This window comes from Papilio machaon, chromosome W (assembly GCF_912999745.1).
Source record: "Papilio machaon chromosome W, ilPapMach1.1, whole genome shotgun sequence".
Classification (NCBI taxonomy): domain Eukaryota; kingdom Metazoa; phylum Arthropoda; class Insecta; order Lepidoptera; family Papilionidae; genus Papilio; species Papilio machaon.
Window position 1 is genome coordinate 2,608,741 of NC_060015.1, and position 6,147 is coordinate 2,614,887.

At 36.2% G+C, this 6,147-nt stretch overlaps 2 long non-coding RNA genes across 2 annotated transcripts; one reads left to right on the plus strand and one right to left on the minus strand.

Moving 5' to 3' along the window:
- Positions 1-2,953: 2,953 nt before the first annotated feature.
- LOC123723171 lies at positions 2,954-3,702 on the plus strand. Its single transcript, XR_006756662.1, has 3 exons — positions 2,954-3,139; positions 3,350-3,436; positions 3,679-3,702. It is a non-coding gene; the product is annotated as an uncharacterized LOC123723171 (long non-coding RNA).
- A 1,041-nt stretch (positions 3,703-4,743) lies between these two features.
- Positions 4,744-5,223, minus strand: LOC123723172. The gene is made up of 3 exons (XR_006756663.1): positions 5,211-5,223; positions 4,895-5,079; positions 4,744-4,811 (listed from the first exon to the last, which is right to left on the minus strand). It is a non-coding gene; the product is annotated as an uncharacterized LOC123723172 (long non-coding RNA).
- Between the last annotated feature and the right edge of the window lie 924 nt (positions 5,224-6,147).

Consider the following 6,147-nt stretch of genomic DNA (forward strand, 5'->3'; position numbering starts at 1 on the left):
ATTGTTAACATGTAATGATAAAGGGATTCATCATTGCGTTTCTTTCGGCTAGCCATTATTTCGTGCATTTCTTTAATGTTCACAGTATCCGGAAATTCTTTACATACGGCATTTTTTAAATCTTCAAACGTTTTATAAGTTTTTTCTGACCGTAGCCATAACTCCGCGGTACCTGTCAGAGTTCTGCGAGCGACAATAAGGGTTTGCTGCGGACTCCATCCGAATATTTCAGCATTGTCTTCGATGTCTTGTGCCCATTTGTTAGAAGAATATATTTTGTCATCCCCGCTGAATTTCGAAATGTTGAACGTACCGTCTATCAGGCTGACTGGCGTTCCTGCTCCCTTTTCTTGCATCTTGATGTTTGATTGTTTTTGCAATGGCCACGCCACGTCGCGTCGTCTGCGCCAACCGTTGCTCACCGTCGTAAAATATTTTAAAGTTATCGTCGTCCACACGTCGTATTCACTTGATTAATCGAGATCCCGGACGAGCCCCCAAAAATTGTAGTAGTGGGATTGTCGATTATCAAGTGAAACACTTAAAAATTGTAATAAAACTTTATTCTCGTCGTTAGCGTCCTTATTTTTCTTACACCTCGTTCGCCGGAAAACCCTTCCATTCGTCTCGCTCACACACCCTCTCGCTCACACTTCCGTTTTGTTCCATTTCACACAAATAATTTAATCATCTTACTTTCCATTCCCACATTTATATCTGATGAAATGTATTTGCATGCACAAACAGTTTACAAAGTTTTCGGAATTAAATCGCTTGGCGAATATACAGACTTATACATAAAATGTGATGTTCTTTTATTATGCGATATATTCGAGAAATTTAGAAAAATGAGTTTACATTATTATAAACAAGATCCAGCTTATTATGTTAGCTCACCAAGCTTAAGTTGGGATGCTATGCTTTTTTATACCGGTACTGAACTCGAGCTTATAAATGACTTGCAAATGTATGAATTATTAGGAAAAGGAATTAGAGGTGGATTAGCACAATGTTCTCTTCGACATGCTAAGGCAAATAATAAATATTTAACAAATTTTAATAGTTCACTTCCAAGCAGTTATTTGATTTATCTTGATTCTAACAAGTTCCGGCTCGAAGGACCACAAATGTTTAACACTTCGCGTGTTTTCTTGACAGCTCCTCGAAATTTGTGAACTACTAGAAGGGTCAATAATTAAATAAAACCACAACTGTATTCTGATCTGAGCGTGTCTTTATTTTTAACTCGCGGTCCGTATACATTACCACGCTAACCAAACCATAGTGCGATCTAATAAGAACACTACGCCATCTAACGACCTAAGTGATTACAATATGTGAGTTGCATCTTGAACATAGCGCCCACCAAGGACATTTAGTGGAAGAATGTCCTTGATAATATGCCAATGATTATAAACATGCCGTTGATTTAGATTCGTGATACATTAATTTTTTATAAAGTTTATTGACAATATTACGCATAAGAGACAATTGAACAGGTTGAAATTGACCAAAACTTTATATAATGATTAACAAACTAATAAGAAAAATAAGATGCAAATAAAAATAATAAAAAGAAAAACATGATTTAAGAAAAGTACTATGTCATTCTTCGAATAGGTACTGGTAAAATACACAGTTTATTAGTTGGCCTTTTTATAATACTAGATGATTTTGTGCGCAACGTAACTACACGAGTGATTTTATCATCACCGGGATGTTTCTCTATAATACGACCCATCAACCAACGACTAGGAGGCATATCGTCTTCTTTTATAAGAACGATATCACCAATCTATGGTTCTTGAGCCTTGGACGACCATTTATAACGATGCATTAAATTGCTTAAATATTCTTGAGACCAACGTCTCCAAAATGACTGCAACATCCTCTGAACAAATTGCCATCGTGTTAGAGACTGAACATTTGAACTTTCGTAATTAGTGTACTCTGGTATTGAAATTATAGGTTCACCGATTAGAAAGTGTCCTGGGGTCAATGGTATTGGTTCTCCAGGATCATTAAGATTCATAACACTTATCGGTCGCGAATTCAGGCAAGCTTCGACTTGGGTAAGAAGTGTTGTGAGCTCTTCATAGGTAAGTGTCGCATCACCAATAACCCGTTTGAGGTGAAACTTTGTTGATTTCACTCCCGCTTCCCACAAACCACCGAAGTTGGGAGCATGTGGGGGAATGAAATGCCATTCAGTGTTGTTCGCCTCTAAATGTTGTGCTATTGAAGTTTGATATGGCGCGAGTCGCTGTAACTCTCTAACAAATGTAGTGCCGTTGTCACTATAAAGTTTGGCACAATGACCACGTCTAGACACAAACCGTCTAAAGGCCGCTAAAAATGCTTGCGTACCCATGTCACTGACTACTTCTAGATGTAAAGCGCGCGTAGACATACAAACAAACAAACATATGTAGCCTTTATATGAATGATGACCACGACCCTTTGTTGTCCTTACGTTTATAGGACCTGCGTAGTCAACACCACTGTGCAAGAACGGTCTCGACGGGTTACATCTGACAGACGGAAGGTCACCCATTATTTGGGCCTTGGTACTGGCTCTTTGCTTAGCACAGGTTACGCATTTGTTAATGTGCCTTTTAACTAAATTTCTTGCTCCAAGTATCCAGTAGGCTGATCTTAAATAGTTTAGCATGAGCTGCGGGGTTAGGCAGTAAAAAACTAAAAACGAAACGTTCGATCGTTTCGTCTAAGCGATAGCGTCTCTCGTTTTTCCGTGTAAGGTTAGGCAGTAACAGACGACAGTCGCTTTCGTGCAGACGAAGGTGAATCGTCAAAAAAAACAATATATTGTCTATATTGACGATCAACATTGTGTCATTTGAATTTGACGTATAAAGGTCAAATATTCTCGCGGTAAAAATACAAAAGTTTAGTGAAGTGTTTGTGTTTCAATTTACGTTTTGTAAATGATTCTTAAAACGCAAGCAATGAGCAAATCGCCATAATGGTGGAATTTATGGAAAGGTACGTCAATAACGTATTTAAAATGGTAAACACCCCGCAGGGAAGAGTGAGGCGCCAGGAACTTTGCCAACTATTAAAGATGTTGCTGGGTAAGGCAGGTAGTGATCCTGACAAGTCTATGGAGCAATGGATCAAGGTTGGTTCTAATGTAGTAATGATTGTAAACATAAAACAAGACATTCATTCTGAAGCATGTTTGTTATGGCAGACACATCCTTTTTTATTTTACTTATTCTTTGCAAGTGCCCTTGCTATTGAATCATGTATTTTATACAACAATAGTTTTGTAGTTGCCATTTTCCTAGCTACAAATATCACATTTCATCACCCAAACTTTATATTTTAGGACTACCAGTAGAGGAACAGTCAAATGAGGAGCCTCCAGTTGAGGAACCATCTATCCAAATACAAATTTTGGAGCAGATCACTGACAGTAATTTATTACAATCCTGTTATTTCATTTAGAAAACAGATATGCAAATCTATTCTTCAGTTGGTAACTGTATTAATAGAAAAATATTTAATTAGTACCTCAATTTATTTGCCCATGTTTCTGTTTAATCATTTGGGTAAAATAAATTAACTAAAATCAATTGATACAATTTAATGTTTAGTTTTATCTTATTATATACAGTTTAAACATTAATATTTACTAACTTTATCATGATATTTCAGATGATGAACAAAATGATATATATGTTTTGCCTCCTCTTCAAGAGTATATGCTGCCCCATCATCAGTTCAAAGGAGAGGGAAATGGCATCCAGGACCCTCACTCACTGGCTTATTAATGTAATGCTTATGCTTTGAGATGCAGTCTCAAATGCAAAAACATGTAACATTTACATTGGTTTTGGTTGTAACTTGTGTAATTAATGTTTAAGTGAATATTGAAATAAAAAATAATTGTATATAAATAAAGTTTATTTTGAATTTGTAAAACATTCATCTTCATCATATTTCTTCTTAAAAATTCACTTTTAGACATTATTGTGTGGGCTTCTTCAACCAAACTAAAAACTGCCAATAATTAGTCTATTCCTAACAGCCCGCCCCACAATCACATCCAGCCCGTTTTCAACAACAGTTGGTTGTGTAAGAGCAGTGGACAAAAGTACTTCTGCATCATCTGTAGGAGTTCCTCTTGAATCTATGAGCATGTTATGCAGTACCACACATGCAATAACAATTTCTGCTGCATAATCAGGGTGATAATAAAGGATACGCTGACCTAACAAATATCAAAATCTATATTTAACTAAATGCCCTTTCTATGCAGTTTCGGGCCTTGACATGCACTCTAGTGTAGTTCTCTCCTCTAGATCCTGGTTCTGCATTCAGAATAGGTGTCATAAGGTAGATCCTTTGAGAGTAACCACTGTCACCTAAAATGTTATAAGTAATATTAAAGTTACAAATAATATTTAACATAGAACATCACCTGTTAAATATTTTTCTACTAAAAATGCAATTTCCCAACAACCAAACTGACTTGCCAGATAGTTGCAGAGCCTCCATATGGCTTTGCAGTCTGCTACTTGCCCAGATATGACTGTTGTGACTTGCACCACAAAACTTGGTATTAACATTAGTGATTCTGAGATTACTGTCACATATTGAGATTAATCTTTAATTTATCTTATAATTATTATAACAAACATAAAAAGGTTCATACCATTTGGAAATTAAGAGAATGAAAGCCTTTTCTGTTATAAAAACAAGGTACATCTGCAGCTGGATGAACTATGGCCACATGGGTGCAATCAATGGCACCAATTACACCAGGAAAATTAAACTTAGTATAAAATCTGTAAAATAATATTTGTAAGTAGTTGTATGTGCTCAAGGTAATAAAAATAAAATGACGGAAGTTATATATAGTAACCCCTACCCTTGCTTAATTTTAGTTCTTTGTGTGCTTGTTTGTGGGAATTGTATCCATTTATTTGAAATCTCATTCAGAGCTTTTGTCACCTCTCTGATACACCGACTTACACTTTTTTGATTCATATGTACCTCATTAGCAACACCTTTCTGATATGAACCCATGGCATAAAAGCTCAATGCTGTCAGCACCTAAAATATAATAATTGTGTCAGTATAAGACTCAAAGTGACTAAAGTTAACATTAATCATATTAAATACATAATCACCTTTTAACACACATATATTAAAAAAAAAACATATATCATAAGAAATCAATTTACCTTAAGTTCCAGTTAAGTTGTTTTCGAACCTTTTAAACTGGTATTGTGCCTGAGCTCGTCACACAACGAGTGGAACTCTTCCTTATTCAGCCTGTAATGAGCTCTAAACTGCCACTCCGGAATTTTTTGGAGTAACCGTTCGCGATTCTTTAATCTTTGTAGAAGCATACGCTGCCGAGACATCTTTTTAGCTTCGGCATCTGCAGCTTCTAACATCAAGGCGGTCCACATGCGAGACATATCTATAATATGCCAAATCATAAATTGTTTACTTTATTCAACTAACAAATCATTTATAACATAATACCAAATTGATTTCTCACCTTAGAAGTTTTATTTAATATTTAATAATAGTTTAAGATATTTAACTAAAGTTGATTCGGTTGACTTCGCGGCAAAACGAGACACCTTTGTCGATCGTCTCAAAAACGAACGATCGTGTCGCTTTTAAAACGATTGGAAATGTCATTTCGTGTTACTGCCTAAGAATTTCAAAGGAATTAGTCGAAAAACGATAGACGATAGACGACGCTTTCGTCTTTCGTGCGTGTCACTGCCTACGGTTTTAACGCGTGACAGCGTTAGCAACTTGAAGTGGACTGACTATCGTACCAGCGGGGTTAGGCAGTAAAAAACCAAAAACGAAACGATCGATCGTTTCGTCTAAGCGATAGCGTCTCTCGTTTTTCCGTGTAAGGCTAGGCAGTAACAGACGACAGTCGCTTTCGTGCAGACGAAGGTGAATCGTCAAAAAAAACAAATTATTGTCTATACTTGACGATCAACATTGTGTCATTTGAATTTGACGTATAAAGGTCAAATATTCTCGCGGTAAAAATACAAAAGTTTAGTGAAGTGTTTGTGTTTCAATTTACGTTTTGTAAAATGAATTCTTAAAACGCAAGCAATGAGCAAATCGCCATAATGGTGGAATTTA